Genomic DNA, 22,283 nt, shown 5'->3' with positions numbered 1-22,283 from the left:
TTACATTATACTTATGGGTTTCGATGTTTTAGGGATCGATATTTTTTAATAAATGTATCGACACTTTTTAAGGGTACACCTTTTTTGGCATTCATTCTAGACCGTAAGTATCGACACTTTATGCTTGCATCTCGTTGGTTTTAATATTTCATTGTGGACAAAAATATCGACACAAACTAAAAAAGTGTCGATACATGATTTAGACCTATTCTCTCATAAAACTGGTATAATTATACCGGTTTCATTGAACATTATACTTATGGGTTTCGATGTTTTAGGGATCGATACTTTTTTAATAAATGTATCGACACTTTAAGGGTACACCTTTTTTGGCATTCATTCTAGACCGTAAGTATCGACACAACTTTAACAAGTGTCGATACTATATGCTGACCTATTTTAGCATAAAACTGGTATATTTATATCGGTTACATTGTAAATTTACCTAATACTTATTGGTTTCGATGTTTTCGGGATCAATACTTTTAATAAGTGTCGATACTTTATGTTGACCTAATATATTATGCGTGCACCTCGTTTGGGTCGATACTTGTTACATTGTTAATTTACCTATTACATTATAATTATTGGTTTTGATGTTTTTGGGTCGATACTTGTAGTTATTGTACATACCTAAATATGTACTGCGAATTTAATGTTGTACCCACCCTTTAACTACCACTACCAATACCACATCCTATTGAAAGTAGCACGACTGAAACATGTTCAAAATGAACCTTTGCTTACATCTCCATCAACTCCTGGACCACTGAACTTGCACAACAAATTTTTTTCCATGGATAATACTGATGTAGACAATGTTAAGCCAACCGAGGAATGCCATGAAGTACATAATGTTGATGAATCTGACAGATTGGTTGGTCAGCTCTTCTGTTCACGTGATCAAGCTTGGTACTTTTACAAGGGATTCGCACGGGAACATGGGTTTAGTGCACGTAAGGGAACAACACGGCTTGACGTGGAAGGGAATGTGAAGACACAAGAATTTTGTTGTTCCAAAGAAGGGTTTCGAGTATCAAAAGTCAATACTGTTGATCGTCAACGTGCTCATACGTTAGTCACAAGAACAGGATGTAAGGCTAGAGTCGTAGTTACAGCAACAAATACAAACAATCAGTGGGTTATAAGTAAGTTTGATCAAAAACATAATCATGCATTGTGCACACCTGCTATGACACCATTTATGTGTTCTAATAGAGCTGTAAGTAAGGCTGATATCGATGAGGCAACAACATTGAAAGAGGTCGGTGTTGGCACGTCACAAGTAATGAACTATTTAACGCAGTAGGTAGGGGGCTATCATAATGTTGGATTTACACATAAAGACCTCTACAATGCACTTCAAAGAGGTAAAGCAAAGGAAATCGTCGATGGGGATGTGAATGCGCTTATTGCCTACTTTGATTATAAGAAAAATGATGATCTCAGGTTTTTTATGACATACTTGGTAGACGAATCGGGGGAATTGTATAATCTTATTTGGTCGGATTCTACATCGAGATCGGATTACACATGCTTCGGTGATGTAATTGCGTTCGACACAACGTACAAAGATAATTTGTATAGTCGACCAATTATGCCTATTGTTGGTGTCAATCATCACCATAACACAATTGTGTTTGCCACTGCCATAATCGATGACGAGACGTCTCAATCTTTCGAGTGGGTGTTACAGAATATTTTAGAAGCCATGATGAATAAATCACCTATTTCAGTTGTCACCGATGGGGATAGGGCAATGCAGAGGGCTATCAAATCTGTTATCCCTTATGCTAAGCACAGATTATGTTCTTGGCATCTTTCTTACAATGCACAAGCTAACATTGGTGACCCAAAGTTTACAGCAGCATTCTCAAAATGCATGGCTTAATGGTGGACAACCGAGGAATTTGATATTCAATGGCGTTCGGTTGTTTCAGAATTCAACGTCCAAAAGCATCCATGGGTGATTGAGAAGGGAAATACACGACACTTATGGGCACAAGCATATCTAACCGGTCATTTCTTTGCCAATATTCGCTCAACACAAAGGTGCGAGTCTATGAATGCTTCACTAGCTATTGCACTGAAACACAAGAAGACATATTTAGATGTTGTTCGTGCAATTGAAGTACCGGTTATAGGTTGTAGACCTATTCGCTCATAAAACCAGTATATTTATACCGGTTATATTACAAAATTATCTATTACATTATAATTATGGGTTCCGATGTGTAAATGTCAACACTTTTTGACAAGGTATCGACACATTTTTCTTCCATTCTGGACATAAAGTACCGACACAATATTACAAAGTGTCGATATAGGTTTTAGACCTATTCGCTCATAAAACCGGTATATTTATACCGGTTATATTACAAAATTATATATTACATTATAATTCTGGGTTCCGATGTGTAAATGTTGACACTTTTTGACAAGGTATCGACACATTTTTCTTCCATTCTGGACATAAAGTACCGTCACAATATTAAAAAGTGTCGATATAGGTTGTAGACCTATTCTCTCATAAAACATGTATATTTATACTGATTATATTACAAAATTATCTATTACATTATAATTATGGGTTCCGATGTTTTTTCAATCGACACTTTTTGAAAAGGTTTCGACATATTTTTCTTCCATTCTGGACATAAAGTACCGACACAACATTAAACAGTGTCGATACATATTATATACCAATTCTCCCATAAAACCGGTATACTTATACCAGTTAAATTGAAAAATTACCTAATACATTATACTTTTGGGTTTCGATGTTTATGGGATCAACACTTTTTATATATAGATCGATACTTTATGGTTGCACCCTGTTTGCCATTCATTCTGGACCAAACATATCGACACAAACTACAAAAGTGTCGACACATTATTTAGACCTATTCTCTCATAAAACCGGTATACTTGTATCGGTTAGATTGAAAATTTGCCTATTACATTATACTTATGGGTTTCGATGTTTATGGGATCGACACTTTTTATATATGGATCAACACTTTATTGTTGCACCCTGTTTGCCATTCATTCTGGACCAAAAATATCGACACAAACTACAAAAGTGTCGACACATTATTTAGACCTATTCTCTCATAAAACCGGTATACTTGTACCGGTTAGATTGAAAAATTACCTATTACATTATACTTATGGGTTTTGATGTTTATGGGATCGACACTTTTTATATATGGATCGACACTTTATGGTTACACCCTGTTTGCCATTCATTCTGGACCAAAAATATCGACACAAACTACAAAAGTGTTGACACATTATTTAGACCTATTCTCTCATAAAACCGGTATACTTGTACCGGTTATATTGAAAAATTACCTATTATATTATACTTATGGGTTTCGATGTTTATGGGATCGACACTTTTTATATATGGATCGACACTTTATTGTTGCACCCTGTTTGACATTCATTCTGGACCAAAAATATCGACACAAACTACAAAAGTGTTGACACATTATTTAGACCTATTCTCTCATAAAACCGGTATACTTGTACCGGTTAGATTGAAAAATTACCTATTACATTATACTTATGGTTTCGATGTTTATGGGATCGACACTTTTTATATATGGATCGACACTTTATTGTTGCACCCTGTTTGCCATTCATTCTGGACCAAAAATATCGACACAAACTACAAAAGTGTCGATACATTATTTAGACCTATTCTCTCATAAAACCGGTATACTTGTACCGGTTAGATTGAAAAATTACCTATTACATTATACTTATGGGTTTCGATGTTTATCGGATCGACACTTTTTATATATGGATCGACACTTTATTGTTGCCCTATTTGCCATTCATTCTGGACCAAAAATATCAACACAAACTACAAAAGTGTCGATACATTACTTAGACCTATTCTCTCATAAAACCGATATACTTGTACCGATTAGATTGAAAAATTACCTATTACATTATACTTTTGGGTTTCGATGTTTATGGGATCGACACTTTTTATATATGGATCGACACTTTATGGTTGCACCCTGTTTGCCATATTGTAAATTTGCCTTTTACTTTAAAGTGAATTTTGTAGTTATTGTACAAACCCTCAATATATATGGAATGGCCATTCATTCTCTCACATGATGACAATTATGATGACATTTGGTATAATACAGACAACAATCTCCATATATCGTAAGTATCAACATTACCCTTAATGTGTATAAGAAACATGTACAACAACATACTGCTAACTTTTCTCATCTCATTCATAATTATATTCACTTACAAAATTATAAAGCGTATACAAAATTATAAATCTTATACAAAATTAACCCTACATTTACATCATTGCATCCTTTTGTTATTCATATGTATCATGGCAGCTTTTGTTATCTCCTGTCTTCATTGATTTTGATTGTGGCTTACGAGATCGTTTAATATTCGCGATCGATCCCACTCTCCAACAACCTATATTCAAATTGTCAGAACGTTAAGTATTGTAAACTACAACATTCAATCTACGACTTTTAACAATTTTACCACAAACGAATTTTTCTTTCCACTTACAAAATCACCAGTTGCCCCTGCAGAACCGATCGATTCATCCACATCATCACATACATGCCGCAATCATGTCTGTTACAAAATTTGAAAACCACACATGTCAATTATGATGACCAAAAATTGAATAGTGCAACCTGCATTTATAATAAAATTTATATTTTTATATAAAAACACAAAAAAGTTCTTCAACTCATTTACCTCTAAGATTGCTATGCACCCTTTGAGGTATCTCTGGCTGCCCTTTTTAAAGGTGATTATTGATTCAATCAATCTCGAATGGATATATTCAACCCAATTGAATTCACCCTTCAAACCTTCATCGTAAATGAGCTTCATATGTTCCTTGTTCGTTGACGTATGACTCGTTGGACAAAGAAAGATACCGACAAGGTATAATAGAACTCTGGCCTTCAACTCATCCCCAACGTAAGATCCACTTTTTATTTCCTCTTCAATTTCAGCATATGTCACCTTCTGCTTCAAACCATATTTGGAGGCAAGTGCTTTCTAGTCCTTACTCTTACAGACTTCTACAACACTTTTGCCTTCATTTTCTACCCCCAATACGGCTGCAGTACATGGGATCCCGAGAGGAAATGAAAAATCACCATACTTAGCAATACATTGTCTGACATCAAATTGCGCCATCAAGGATCGACACAATTCCCTCCGAATAGGTAGATCCCTTACTCCTACCAACGATCCAAAACCTATTTCTCCTAGCACATTCAACTGACCCTTCTCCTTAAGGTGTTTAATTAATGAATTCACCCTTTTAATGCTGCATCTTGTCGACACTTCCTACATTTTTTAACAATATATAATGTTATAGTTCTTATATATTTTGTATCAACGTATTTACAAGTTTAATGAATACCTTATTTTCACGTGCTTTCCTCCGTTCTTTGTATTCTTTACTATCATTCCTTGACTCTGTGATGTAAGGTTCCTTTTCAGCATCACTCATTGAATTCCATTTGGACCTCACATCTTTTGTCACCTAATATTAAACATAAACGTTTCTTAATCAATACATTAACACTAAATACTACTCAATGTCAATTTCATTTTACATACTGAACCGCTCTGTGTGCCATCTTCCTTCATCCTTTTGTATTCGGCCATACTATCAAGATTTAAAATTTGTAATCAATTTAAAGTTTATCGATACTTTAATCCAATTACCATTTCAACAATAATAACAAAAAGTCATTGATACTTACTAGAAGTACAAATATCCACCCTTTGGTTGCTTTCGAGTCTCGGCCTCAATTTCAAAGTAATCTGCACCACCAACAATTTTCCAACCCATTGACTCCATTTTTCCTTCATATATCAGTTTACGCAAATCAAATTATTTTGTTACATACACTTTATTCAATATACAAATATAGATAACTACTCTTGTGGTAAAACTGTTTTCTTCAAAAGAATTTGAATGGCCACTACAAAATGTGTCGGCACATTTATACAACCTATAATATCATTTTCTACCTATAATATTTAATAAAAGTATCGACATTTATATTTTACCTTCAATATCACTTTCTACCTGCAATCGGTCTCAAATGCTTCTTTACTCCAAAACCCCAAACAACACATAAAAACCCTATTCGCGATTACTGTAATAAAAAAAAACTAGGGTTTCGACAACATACTTTTCGATTCGACTGCATCAACAAACAAACAAACATCGCTTTAGAAACGCCTTCTGAAATGCAGCAACAATTACGCTTCGATTTCAAAAACTCGTCTGTTCTATCGATTTTCAGAGGATATTTAGATATGGCCTTTATATTTTCATCGGATATGTTATTTATATTTAATCGATACAAATAAAAAAGTGTCGACACTTTTATGTCATGTGTCGATACTTTCGAAAGGATAATTACCTATTTCTTTGAAAGTGTCGATAATTTATTACACGTACTTACAAAAGTATCGACACTTTCAATATATTCGGTATCGTTTTACCGGTTTTATCATTTTGATACCGGTTTTATCATATTTTTACCTGTTATATCGTTGTGGATCGATATATTTTTTTAAAGTATCGACACATTATAGGCGCTAAAACTGCTTCTCTTTTAAATTCACAAAGTGTCGATCCTTATATAAAGTATCGACACTTTCAATATATCCGGTAACGTTTTACCGGTTTTATCATTTTGATACCGATTTTATCATATTTTTACCTGGTATATCGTTTTGGATCGATACATTTTTTAAAAGTATCGACACTTTATAGGATTTAAAACTGCTTCTCTTTTAAATTCACGAAGTGTCGATCCTTATATTAAAGTACCGACACTTTAAATGTATCCGGTAGCGCTTTACCGGTTTTATCATTTCAATACCGGTTTTGTCATAGTTTTACCTGTTATATCGTTTTGGATCGACACATTTTTAATTTGGATCGACATGAACCGACAAGTTAAATTTGCCGGTTGCACAATTTTTTAATATTTCTTCATGACTTAGACCTACTACATTATTATTAGTCAACATTTTCGGTAGCGCTAAACCGAATTTGTTAAATATCTTTTAATGTATCCGGTAACGCCGTATATTAACCCGCCTTTCCTGAGACAATCCCCCTTTCCCATCCCAGAACCCAAGGAACATTGAATCGTCATCCTCTGCCAGAACCCTAGTGACATCGATGATTGTAACAACGGAGGTAACAATATATGTTTTACTGAAAATGAACTAAAAGTTCGATGATTGTATTACAAGTTTCAAAAGTTGGATGACCAAAATACAATTGCCCTACAATTTTGGGGGCTATTTATATACTTTACCCTAAATAATAATAAATTGAATATGGTAAGAGTCTAATTAAAGATAATATTCCACGTCTTGATTCAAGAGTTAGATCATTGATAAAAAGATAGACTTCAATATTCAATGATAATTTGATTATTGTTTCTAACGAACGCCTAATAACCAATTTCTCCTTACATTCCAAAAATCAAGACGAAGAACATTAATTAATCAACAAATAACTCTATTAAAAATGCCTATTAAATGTAAAAAGGACCATGATTTATCGATGGTCGGAAGCATTGTATCATTCCATGGCACTAAAGATAAGACACCACACAATTAAGTCTCTTGACCATTCAAGAAGTAATAATTATGGTGTTTCCCCAAAAAATCTAAATAATATCAGCAATGATCCAATAATAACATTTCAGATCAAATAATTTTATGATATTCTCGCTATTAATAGGAACAAGTGTTATATCTGTCAAAGGTCTTTTGCATAGGGATGGCAATGGGTCGGGTTCGGGCTGGGTATTGGTCCTTCGTCCCCATCGTCGCTTAAAAAATTGTAAGGATTTAAACGGGGATCCCCATCGGGTAATCGGGAAAAATCGGGGAAACGGGTATCCCCGTTTAGTATAAACGGATATTTAAACGGTATCGGGTTGGGTATCGGACTGGGTATATATATTTAAATTAAATATATAAATATTATATATATTTTTTAATATAAATTAAATTTATTAATATATATATATATAATTATATAAAATAATTATTTTTAATATTTATCGGGCTGGATAATCGAATAATCGAGGCGAGAATTATCAAACCTGTCCCCGTCCCCATCCCTGTTAAGCATAAACGATTTTTCCCCGTCCCCGTTTATCATCCCTGAACCCGACCCGTTTAATTCAGTTTTCGATTTTCTCCGTCGGATACGGATTTTTTTGGTCATCCCTACTTCCACATATTATTCCCGCACATTATATCTTTTAAAGGACCCACAAGCATCTCTAAATCTCTGATACCTATGAAACTTCAAAAGTCATAAGGAGAAAGTCTTTGAAAGTGAGTCATTGAATATCTAACAGCTTTGAGAAGTCATAACATGTTGATATGACCTTTAACGGACCCACATAACATAATTGATCAAATCCATCATCATTTGATATTATCCACCTAACTGTTGGACTAAAATCCATAATTATGAGAACATATTTTTAATGTATATTGTTATCAGAAAATATATATAAATTAAGTGACCAATTATGCTATAAAGTCATAAGGTATTAAAAGTATAATGGAAATAAAAGTGTATATACTATTAATGTTGTATTTATAATTTGATGAGAGACAGAGTTATAAGTACAAAAAACAAATGATTTTAAATCATCTATATAAATTAATTATGGTCCCCAAGAAATAGATAATATTGTATTTTCTCTTATCCGTCAAAGAGTTTATACTAAAGAGAATTCTATCTTCTTAGAAGATCACAACCAAAGATATACTCAAGAATTTCAACTTGTCGATTAATTCAGATATGCTTTTGTATCCAATATTTTATTTTTGATTATTTAACATGATTAGATTCTGGTTGGTTTTTCATATTTATTATGGTTTGATTATAACACTAGCTTGTTATCCTATAGATAGCCATAATAAGTCTACATCTGACACCAACTCCAAGAGTTACTATAAAATCTCACGACCAAGATTAAGAGAGAGAGAGAGAAGAGATAACCCATATGGAACCACCTAAACTTTTACTTATTTTCTATCTCATTATGGAAACATAGAATATTGACATCGATCAATAACTCTTCTCTCATCGACTGCTCAAAAGAAATGCATTACTAAAGATAAATCTATTAAGAGATTAGAAGGGATCGTTGTCCCTTCCTAAATTTTAAATCGAAATATTCAATAAATTTATTTTATGTAAATACTTAATTAAGTCTTGTATTTTTTATGTAAAATAATTTAATTCTCTTAATATTTGATTTTAACTCTGTCCTATAAATTGTTTATAATCATAATAATTTATTGTTACTGTTGCGTCAACCGAATAGAGAAAATAGCGAAGAGGAGGTGAATTGGCAATTTAAATTTTTTATGGAAGCTTAAAGAAAAATTGAAAAAAATAACACAAGAATTTTAGAGTGGTTTAATTTCTAAACCAAAGTCTACATCCACTACCTTATCTATCCATACTAAGGATGGTTACAAATTAAAATATTTGTAGTAACCTTTGAGGATAAGGTGTAACCTTACAACTCCCTAAAGAATTATACCCTAAATTCTTGAGACACTCTCTCAAAGAGAAATTACAAATTGCAAACTTACAAAAATCCCACTAGGAATGTGTTCGAACAATTCTAGAACAAATAAGAACACTTGAGAAATAAAAGTAAATTGAGTACAAAAGTGTTCTTTGAAAGCAAAAGGAATTTTGGAGAATGTTGACTTTAATTTAGTTTTATTTGATTGCTTAGGCTTTCTTTGTGTTGTCTTCATATATGACTTGAAATATTTTTTTTATACCCATTCATTCAATTCAGATAGTTGTGGGAGTTAATAGATCCAATGGGATGAAATTTCTCGCAATAAATACTACCCGACGCGTTGAGTACAAATACTCATGCTTGGAGTATCGGTAATACCTGCATTAAATAAAAAAAATATAACCTTTGAAGAAATGGAATATTGGTACTGATCAAGGGAGTATCGATACTATAGTTATAAGTAGTATATATACTTGAAGGAGTATCGATACTAATCAAGGGAGTATCAATACTATATTTATAAGTAGTATTGATACTTGAAGGAGTATTGATACTAAAATGGTTTAATGGCTTTTGAAAAACTCAAAACCATAAGGGGAGTATCGATACTTCCCCTACGAGTATCGATTCTGACATAGTATCGGTACCAAAATGGCTTACTAGAATTTGTAAAGCTCAAAGAGTATCGGTATTGCTATGATCAGTATCATTACTGCTTTGTATTTTTAAGCTATTTGTTTCAATATTGTATCCATACATGATATAAAGGTCACAACCCTTGAATAATGTTGCAGGAGAGAAACCTTTGTTTGTAGGATCTAGGAAGGCATGTAAGTGCACCTGCAAGTAAGGTAGGCCTCAAAAGAATAAATATGGGTAATAGATGTAACGGTGTTTAGGTGGGCTTAGAAACCAATAAAGATAGACTAATGAATAGAAAGATAAGTGAGATGTTTTGATGATAATACATGCCTAGTGATGGTTAAATGAAAAAATGATGGTGATGGTTGATAGTATGAACAATAACAAGAAAGAAACTATGCCATATTAAAGCATAACCCCAAACCTTATAAGTTCTATGTCTAATTGGTTGGTAACAAGGAAAAGGAAGTTGAAAGGGGTGACACCACAAGTACATCTACTTGATAAGTTGATGTAGTTCAATGAAGAACTTGATGAGATAAAATTCTCAAAATGTAAGTTTAATTAAAAGATATGGATGCCTTATAAAGGCCAAGGCATTGGTTTATATAGAAAATCAAAGGGTGTAGCGAATGATTAGATAGTGATTTGATAAGGCTAGGTGACCCTTTGAAGATACATGTTTGAATTTAAATGCAAATGACTCTTCATGGTCGAATGGTGATGTGTTGGTTCGGATACCCTTTCTTGAATGCATATGTTTTTTGATGAATGCGTATGACTTCCTTTGGTCGAAAAGATACAAGTTGATTCAGTTAGATAGGTGTTTCATGAATGCTCATTCCCTTGGTCGAATAGTTATGGTGTTGGTTCGATTAGGTGCCAAGATGAATGATTGTGTCTTTGGCTAAATAGTTTGGCGATAGTTTGGCTAGATTGGGTGCCAATATGAAGCACATGATGCTTTGGCCGAAATGCAAATGGTTCCTCCTACTTTAGGTGCCAAGTTGAAGTCACATGATGATTGTGACAAGGTAGGCCCTTAACTTGATGCATAGTGTCCTTCTAGCTCCTTAGCTCACACCTCAATTCACTTGTAGCTAACTTCACCCTACTAGTAAGCTACCTAGCCTTCATATCCCTTCCAACTGGTTCCATCTTCCATGCCTAGCTTGAGCTACCTTATCATTTGAGTTCAACTACTTTAGTTTGAGTTTGAGCTCCTTTAATCTGATTGAGCTATGATTCCTTATTAATGAGTTGTCATAGCTTCCATTCCTTATTGTTTCTTCTATATGAGCGATGGTGATTTAAGTAAGTAAATGATATAATAAGAATCTAGCTAATAACATATGTTAAGCATGATGCACGCTTAAGGAATGAATGCAAAAGTAATCTGACTAATATGCAAAGATGAATAATATAAAGTATGCATGCAATAACTGAACATAAACATAAATATAAACATGTGGATCATATAAAATGCATGATAATCATGTAATATGAAAATCATAAGGACTAATGTATGGAAACATATATCCTAACATAAGATGCATAATACAAAGTACGTTTATAGTACTAAATGAATGATATACAAATCATGATGTTCATAGCGTAATATGACATAGTAATGAATGAAACATGATATATAAGCATGCAAATTCAAAATATAGATAAGCTGCATAAGGATAGTAGAAGCTCCCTCCACTTTCATCCTTAGGATTAAAGATGAAAGAATAATAGTGGGTAGGTGCGTGAGTAAGCTCACATCAATACCACATAAACAATATCAATATTGTTCTTATAGTATCGATACTGTTGGGTTTAAAAATAGTTTTAGACTCGATTAAAGTTTAAAACCCTTTGTAAAATTATTTTAAAATTATTTCCAATAAATGGCCCAAAATAAGGAATAAAAATAGAGTTTTTGACCTTAAAAAGATTTTTTTATATTCGAATGAACGAATCAAATATAATCTTAAAATTTATTTAAAATATTAATTAATTTTGGTATATCAAAATATCAAAGTATGTTCAACAATCTCCCATTTTTTAACATAACAAAACATTTGAAAAAATTTAAGATTTTCTTGAAAAATACTCCCTTACTTTAACATTTCTCCCAATATTTTTAATCATTAACCAGATATATATATATAAGCTTTGAAGATCAAAATTGCCAAATAGATTAGTCAACATTAAAAATTTTCTTAAACTTTGAACATGATCTTTAAAAAAATAAACATATCTCAAATATCAAATATCATTAAAAATCCATAATAAGCATCCAAATACCATAAATACCCAAATCCGAAAGGTAAAAATTGTGCAAGAACATAAAATATCAAAATATCCAAGTAGAAAACATCTAAAATCCAAAATCATTCAAAACATAAATAATAAAATCAAAGTATGATAAAAAAATATCCAAAGCATCCAAAAATATGAGCAATCAAAACAGAAAGAGGCATCCGATGGAGGAGGAGGATCAAGATCCAAAGACGAAGCGTGAAAGTAAGAAAAGTCATGAGAGAGAGCATCAATCTTATCTGTCATTGAGTCGAATCTAGCAAGAATATCACACCGGGAGTCCACATGCATCGTCTCTAGGTTCAACTGCCGAGAAGTAATCTCTGAAATTTGAGTCCATAGAGAAATGAAGTGAGACTCAACGGTCGCAAACCTCAAGTCAAGAGACTCCATCAATGTTTAAAGTAAGGAGACATCTCAGTAGCATCCCCACTATAGACTCGATGAGGTTCATCAGGAACGCGATTCACTGGATCGTCAATGTTGTGCAACACGTCATCGTCTTGAGGCTGAGCTGCTCCAGAAGAACCAAAGGCTTGCTTCCCTTTTCTTTACAAAATAGTGCCAATTTTCTCACATCCTAATTTTTGAAGAGATTTGAGATCAATGGAAGATGTCAAGGGAATAGTAGGATCTTGATCAAAATTAATACCAGCATTGACAAATAAATGACTTAGAAGACAACCATAGACAAGAGTATTGGTTTTCTTGTACAAGAAACTGTTAATGTGTGAACTAACTCACCGAAGTTAATTTGAGCAAAACTTATTCTTTTATTATGCTCAAAACAATGGAGGCACAAATGTCAAGAATGTGAAGGGAGGAGAATTTACCTTTAATGTGTGAAAACCGCTCATGGATATGTAGGATACTAGCACTCTTTCTAACCTCTAAGTGGGAGTCTACATAGTCTCTCTCATTGTCGATACCGGTAAGATCTAGGCCTAAATTTGTAGCTATGGATGAAGCATCAAAGTAATGTATCGCTTCATAAGATAGGAGCAGATATTGGTAGTGTATTGCCAGTTTCATCCTGAACAGACACATCATTAGAATAAAAGATACGAATAAGTTGGTGAAAGACGTCATACTTGATCTTAAATGTGTTATCTAGCTTCTATGATTTGAGAATTTGAAGGTATTTGAATTTTAGTTTGTTCATGGTAAAGAGAGAGGGCATACACTCACTTCGAATGGGAAATGTCTCAAAAGTTTTCATGTAACGATCATAAAGGTTGTTCGACCCGGTTAATTCAAATAGGAGTTGAAAATGGTTAGGTCATTTAGGTCTATATTTGGGTTAAGAATAAGATTGAGAGGAGCGACAACAGGAGGGGTTCAGATAAGTGCATTGGCTCGAGAAGAGGAAGTACAAGGTCATTTAGACATATTGAAAATAAAATCAGGATAAGTAACATGTAAAAGAAAAATACAATATATGTATGCAACCAATCAATCTTTAATTTCCTACAACCATCAACTAATCAAGATAATAAAATATATTTAAAAAACTAATGGGCTTTATATATATGTGTGTGTGTATGTATATATAATCAGTATAGTATACAAAAAATCTATATATATATATATATATACATTATTATATTATATATGTGTGTGTATATATATCTAATATAAAATATATGTAAAACGTGTAATAGAAAGTATAAAAAAACCGAAATCATATTTTTTTAATTTGAAATTTTATCGAATTTAGTAATTAATACGAGTAAATTCATGTTCGAAAATAATATATTGGTATAGCTCACTCACTATTTTAGTCAAAATGTAACAAATATTATGCCTAAATTAAAAAATAGGTTTTTCTTTTATAAAAAATACCTTGAATCGTCGATTTGAGATGAAACGATGACTTTGACACCTGTTTGATAAATTAGTCATGTATTTGGCTTGAAACACAACGTGAGAATGACTTCAAAATGAAAGACTTTGATGGATTTTTTATAGGGTTTAGATGGGGTTTCGTAGTGATAGATTAGGGTTCTTAAGAGAAATAAAATAAATTAGGATTTTTTAGAGTTATAACAAGAACCTGACCCTAAGTATCGATACTCATTAATAGAGTATTGATACTCTTAAACTAAAAACGTTGGTATCGATACCCAGTATCGATACTCCAATCGCTGGTGCAAGAATAATATCGGTATTGGATGAACAATATGGATGTTGAAGAAAGAACAATATTGGTACTGATGAATAGTATCGGTACACAATTCACAAAATGGTTAAAAAAATGCAGCAAATGAGTCCAAAAATATCATTTTTATCACCGAATTAAGCATATAAAAAATGTAATCATATGATACATAAATATTATGACCAATATAATAGCATTCTTTCATTAATACAAGATTAAATAACCAAATTACCTATGAATGCTAAAGAAACATGAAATTCTAGTTAGAGAGGACTAAAAGGTCAAAAGTTATAATGCATACTTGATACAATCCTACTTATGCACTTACTCATTTTCTTCATACTTTCATCTTGTTTCACAAGGATGGATGTCAAGGGAGTCTTTACGTACTTCTTACATTATTATCTAACTCAATTCATGCATACTCATACTATGACATTCATTAAATACATATATAAGTATGTTATGCTCATTATATATTGTTATGTTATCTTACTTTATCATGTGCGTCATATGTTAAGACTAATTTTCATATACTTTAGACTTCTTTTATTACCTATCATTTAGGTTGTTTAGCATGTTAGTAACCCCACATCTCTATACTTATATTATGTTATGACATGCTTTGCATTAATTTCTAGCTCATTTGCATACTTGACATAGGCGACAACATGCATTAGTCTCATTCCTAGCTCACACAAGTCTAATTTACCTATTTTTATGATTCACAAAGGTACAAGAAATGGAAAAGGACAATATGGTAGCTTGGTGATAAAGAACTCAAAGCATGACAGCTCACATTAGCTAAAAGGAAAGGAAATTAAGCTCACCATAGGTAAAGGAAGCTCAAAGCAAAATGACACTAGCTCAAGGCTAGCTCAAGGAGCTAAAATTAACTGGAAAGGAGATGAAGACTTAGTAGTTGAGTTGAGGACTAGAAGTAGTTAGAACGTAGCTGAGATGGTAACTGAGTAGTTGGAGTGTCACTAGCTTGCTAGCTTGTGTCCACCTATCTACTACTCACCTGGCTAGCTACGTAAGCACCTAACCCTTTCATGTGCCAATCATGCATCATGGTTGAACCTATCATCAACTCCTTAGGGGTGGAAGTTATGTGATAACAAGGAAGAGATCATATGCAAGCTACACCATGTGTTTACCATGTGATTCCTTTAGGGGCCAAGTGCAACTAAGGGATCTAACTATTTGGCCAAGCCTTGTGGCTCCCCATCTATAGGCAAAAGTGAAGCATCACAAGACTATTTGGCCAAAGAACATGACCCCTCATCCTAGCCGAACCAACACCATTATTCATCTTCCTTTGTAATAGAAAAATTATGTATTTATGAGAGGAAACAAGGGTTGGCCGAAACATCATCTATCCATTCGACCTTGCCTTTACGTTTCCTATAAATAACCAATTTATTTGGCATTTGTAAGATATCTCTGGATCAATTAAAAACACTTGTGATATTTTCTCTCTTTTTAGTTCTTTTGTGACGTTATTGACTTATCAAGTAGCAATACTTGTGGCTTCATTCCCATTCATTTCCATCTTGATAGTTGTCGTTCCTATCTCAACATAGATAGTGGGTCCAAGTTCTTATTACCATCACTTAAAGAAGCAATATAAGGTTTGGGTTTATGCTCTTTCTCACAAGTTTTTCCATAAGTTTTCTTTAATATTATCATCCATCTATCACCATATCATCCTTTCTTTCATAAACCTACACCATACCCAAACATCATCTAAAACAACCCTCTGATTTCATCATCATTATTCTTTCTTACTTGTATTTATAGCCACCCTTTTTACCTTTACATCAACCTACCAAGCCCTTCTCTTTGAAGTCATTCACTTGTTGCAGGTTCCGTGCTTCCTTCCTAGATCCACAATGAAATGTAGTCTTGACTACATCAAGCGGTATTCAGAGCCTTGGTGGAAGAAGAAAACGTGCAACAACAAAGAGAAGCCTATCAAAAAATAAATAAATAAAAGAAAAGAAAATAAGTGCAAAAAGAGGAACAAAGCAAGAACTTCTTGAAAGTTCAAGGAAAATCAAGGAAAAATAAATAGAAAAACACATCAAATAAGGGTACAAGGGACAAACAACATTTATCTACAACCATCAAGCCAAGAAGCATCTTCAAGGACTTAATTGAAGTGATAGTGAAGTTGTAAGTAACTTGCCTAGTAATTAACCTTTTCTTTCTATTTCTAAGCCACCTTTATTATTATATTTTTGTTCTTTTCCCTACCTAACAACATTTGCATCTGACACATCATAAGTTAATCTACTTGTGAAGTTTTGAGTAAGTATAAAAAAACTTTTCAAGTGAGAAATGAGTGAAAAAAGGCTAATTAGGTGGATGAGATCAGAAAGGGACGTGTAAAAGCCATTGAAAGTCCTGAGTGCAAACACGAGTGATTGAGTGACATTTCAACTTTCTTTGGAGTGTTCTCGTGAGGCTTTGTAAGAGTACTTTAGTAAGCTCCTATTACACATTTTGTTTCATTTTTATCTACCAACAATGTCTCAAAATGCAGAAAATGAATACAAGCACCCAATCTACAAGCCCAAGCAACCATGAGGGAGATGTTATGATTGCTTAGATTGAAACTTGAACCACTCTATGAACTGATTAATAGAGTTGAAGAATTATAGGTAATGAGCAGAACAATCCAATTCCTAGGAGGCAAAATCAACCAAGGCAAGAAGAGTGGTATTATAAAGAAAATGAAGATGATGTTGAGGTTGATCAAGCATCTCAAGGATCAATAAGGATTTCACCAAGGGATAATGGAGGACGTTATTTCTTTTATGACAACCTTAATAACATACAATCCACCATTCCTTTTTTATAAGGGAAAACTAATTTGGAAACATATCTAGATTGGGAAACTATAGTAGAACATGTCTTTGAATGCCACAATTACTCTAAACATAAAAAGGTCTGAATGGAAGCCATGGAATTCATATATTACACCTTGGTATGGTGAGATCAATTGGTAGCACAAGAAGAAGAAATGGTAAACGCCCCATCAATACTTGGAATGGCATGAAGGCTATCATGAGGGGAGATTCATACCCGTTCACTACCATTGTGACTTATTCCAAAAGTTACAAAATCTCAAACAAGGAAACAAGAATGTAGAAGATTATTTTTATAGAGATGGAAGTAGCCATGATTCGTGCCAACATTGAGGAGGTTTGAGAAACAATTATGGCAATGTTCTTATCTAGTTTGAATCCTAAAATTGCTAACCTTGTTAAATTAAAACATTATGTTGAAATGGAATAAATGGTTCATATGGCTATGTAGATTGATAGACATATCAATAGGAGAAACCAAAATCAAGGCAATAACGTTTCAACCAAGTGGACTCAAAAAGCAACAACTAAAGAAGGCAAACTCTTTTACAAATCAAGGAGAATGTTGAGACACAAAAGCCTAAGCAAAATATGGTGAAAAGTGGAAAAGGCAAGGAGAAATAAACAACCATTTTTGAAAGGATTAGAGACATCAAATGCTTTAAGTGCCTACGAAGAGGTCATATTGCAAACCAATTCCTTAATATGAATAATTGCTAATGCTAGATAATGGAGAAGTTACATATGACCCAAAAGACAATAAAAATGGAGAAGGAAGAGAATAAATAGTTGAAAAAAATAATAAGAGATTAAATCTACTATTGATGGAGAGTTATTGGTTGCTAAGAAACTCTTGAATGTTCAAATGGCGAATAAGGAAGAACAAAGAGAAAACATATTCCATACAAGGTGAAACATCAATGGAAAAGTGTACTTTATAATTATAGATGGTGGAAGTTGCATGAATGTAGCAAGTACTATCATGGTGGACAAACTAGGCTTAAAGATTTTGAATCATCCAACTTCATAAAAACTACAGTGGCGCAATGATGGAGGTGAATTGAAAGTAATGGAGAAAGTTATAGTTTCTTTTTCAATTAAAAGGTACAAGGATTAAGTGCTTTATTATGTATTCCCTATGCAAGTAAGTCAATATTACTTGGGAGGCCATGGAAATACGACAAGAAGACCATCCATGATTGCTATACCAACCAATATTCATTCAAGCATGAAGGACAGAAGGTTACTCTAGCACCATTGTCACCAAAACAAGTGTAACAAGATCAAATGAACATGAACAAGATCATTAAAGGACTAAGGAAGAATCAAACTTTGTCTGATGCAAAGAAGGAAGAAGCCAAAAGGACTAATATTTTCACCATGCATTTTGGTGTTTTTAAAGAAGAGATTGGAAAGATTAGCATCTTTTTGAATGAACATGACGATTGGAATCAATAGAAAAATCCCTACATGAATGAATGTGTTGTTTCAAATCAACACTAAAGAGGAACCAAAGAGGTAAGTATCCTTTCACAGCAAAAGACTCATTCTTTGATTTTGCAAGATGAACAAGTTAGAAGACACTCTTCAAAAGGATTGTCCTTTGAAGAAGATGTTTCCAAAAAGGTACCTGTTGGTCATAAATATTCCAAAGATAGGCCTTTGAATGAAAGTCTTTCTACAAAAGAACGTTTTCAATATATTTTTGAAGGGATCTATTTTGAAAAGAAATTTTAGGAAGAAAATGATTCATTATGAGAAGAAGTTCCAATGACTTTAACCTTTCTTAAACAAAATGATGATTCAAGACATGAGGTACCAAGGAACATGAAAATTCAACCTTAAAAGATAAAAAAGATTGAACATTCCAAAAGAAAAGATGAAGGATTCAGCCATCCTTATGGAAAAGGATTACACAAGAACGAGTAGCTTTGATTTGAGGAAAAATTGCCTTAAAAAGGGGGATGATATATTCCTACTCATGAACTTCTTACTCATCTTCTTAATATACTCATCATGTTTCACAAGGATAGAAGTCAATTGGGTCTTTACGTACTTCTTACATTCTTATCTTACTCATTTCATGCATATTTATAGTATGACATTCATTTGTTACATATATAAGTATGTTATGCTCATCATATATTATTATGTTATCTTACTTTATCATGTGCATCATATGTTGTGAGTAATGTTCATATACTTTAGTCTTCATTTATTACCTATCATTTAGGTTATTTAGTATGTTAGTAACCCCACATCTATATACTTAACTTATATTATGTTTATGACATTCTAGATTTATTCTTAGCTGATTTTCATATTTCACAAAGGCGACAACATGCATTAATCTCATTCCTAGCTCAAATAAGTCTAATTTATTTGTTTTTATGATTCACATAGGTACAAGCAATGCCAAATGAAAATTTGAAAACTTGGTGATAAAAAACTCAAAGCATGGAAGCTCACACTAGCTAAAAGGAAATGAAAAGAAGCTCAACTAAGCTAAATGAAGCTCAAAGAAAAGGGACACTAGCTCAAGGCTAGCTGAAGGAGCTAAAAAGGAACTGAATGTAACTAGAAAAGGAACTGAAGGCTTAGAAGTTGAGCTGAGGATTGAAGCAACCAGAGGGAAGCTAAGTAGCTTGAGTGTCACTAGTTAGGTAGCTTGAGTCCGTCTAGCTAGCTACCTAATCACTCACCTAATCATCTAGCACCTATCATGTTCTAAGCATGCACCATGGTCGAACCTATCATCAACTCTTAAGGTGTGGAAGTCATGTGAAAAAAGGAAGGGATCATATGCAAGGTTACACCATATGCTTAATATATGACTCCTTTAGGCGCCAAGTGCAAACAAGGGATCTAACTATTCGGCCAAACTTTATGACTCCCTATCTAGGTGCCAAAGTGAAGCATTGCAAGACTATTTGGCCAAAGCACATGACCCCTCATCCTAGTCAAACTGACACCATTATTCATCTTCTTTGTAATTGAAAGTTATGTATTTATGAAAGGGAACAAGGGTTGGCCGAAACATCATATTTCCATTCATTCTTGCTTTTACATTTTCTATAAATAGCCAATTCATTTGGAATTTATAAAACATCTCTTGATCAATTAAAAACACTTTTGAGATTTGCTTTTTTCTTAGTCATTTTATGACTTTATTGACTATCAAGTAGCAATACGTGTAGCTTCAATCCCATGTATTTCCATCTTGATACTTGTGGTTCCTATCTCTATATAGATAATGGGTCCATGACCTTATTTTTATCCTTAATGAAGCAATATAAGGTTTATGTTCTTTAGCATAAGTTGTTCCTTAAGTTATCTTTACGATACTATCATCCATCAATCACCTTAATCCTCATTTCTTTCATAAACCTTCACCATGCCCAAACATCATCCAAAGAAGCCCTATATTTCATCATTCATTCTTCTTTCTGACTTGTATTTCTAGCAACCCTTCTTACCCTTACATCAACCTACCAAACACATGTTTCTGAAGTCATTCACTTGCTGTAGGTTGCGTGCTTCCTTCCTTGATCTATAATCAAATGTAGTCCCCACTACATCAATACTTTAGGGCATCAATAAAGGTATAGGTAACTCTAAAATGGCACGGAAAAAAAATTTCAAATAAGTAAATAAACATTTATGCATATTTTGAATATTTTGTCTTTAACGCCCCATACTCGGTCCATGAGTCCGAGTCGGATACCTGAGCATACATTAGGTTCTAATCATGTTAGACAGATTAGGATCTACATTATGCATATTTTGTGGAAGCAAACAAATTAAAATATGTTATTATTCAACACATACAACATTCAATGTAACTAAAATTCAATAGAATCTCAATTAAACATGCAAATATTACATTTAAAAGTTTAGTGGTATTTTGGTAATTTCACATCACATAATAATTCAACAAGTCAAATCACCCAATTAAGGTTACTATATGTTAAACAATATTATAAGGAAGCAACACGCAAAATTTTATACCAATCGGACATCAAACAATCATTCAATTGATCATACAAGATTAGGAACCTAAACGTAAATATACAAAACTTATGAAAAATAACATGCAAATGGGGTTACATTATATAATTAAGAGTGTTAAATAAGTGATAACTCAAATCGCATCAAATTCCAATTTAAGAGTTTAAGTAATTAAACAAATCAATGTCTCGGTTAACTTGAACTCATATAATCAGTTAGGGGTCAATTAGAATTTAAGAATACTTTAGACTTTTAATGAATGCAATTTCACCTTTTTACATCGAGCAAAACAGCGAAGGGATCGACCGTTTCTTGAAAGGGATCGATCCTTTTTCACAGAGGATCTATCCTTTTGAAAAGAGATCGATCCTTTGCAAGGCAGAAAGTTTGGGATCGATCATTTCCCCTAAGAGATCGATCATTTTTCTGAAAAACTGCAGATTTGCTAAGAACATGCATATTTGGTCATCTAATCACCCACATAAAAGTAATCATGGACTATGAACATGCTTGAACACAATTTAACCACTTCATACATGTCAAAAAAAAGTGTAGAATGCTTTATAACACAAGTCAACCTATTAATCAAGGATTTGGAACCAAAAGTCAACAATTGCATAAAAGTTCATCTCAAGCACAAGTCACTTACTCAATTTTGGAATTTAAGGTCATTTCATGTAA

Source organism: Hibiscus syriacus, unplaced genomic scaffold (assembly GCF_006381635.1).
Source record: "Hibiscus syriacus cultivar Baekdansim isolate YM2019G1 unplaced genomic scaffold, ASM638163v2 tig00010968_pilon, whole genome shotgun sequence".
Lineage (NCBI taxonomy): Eukaryota > Viridiplantae > Streptophyta > Magnoliopsida > Malvales > Malvaceae > Hibiscus > Hibiscus syriacus.
This window is presented reverse-complemented; position numbering follows the sequence as displayed.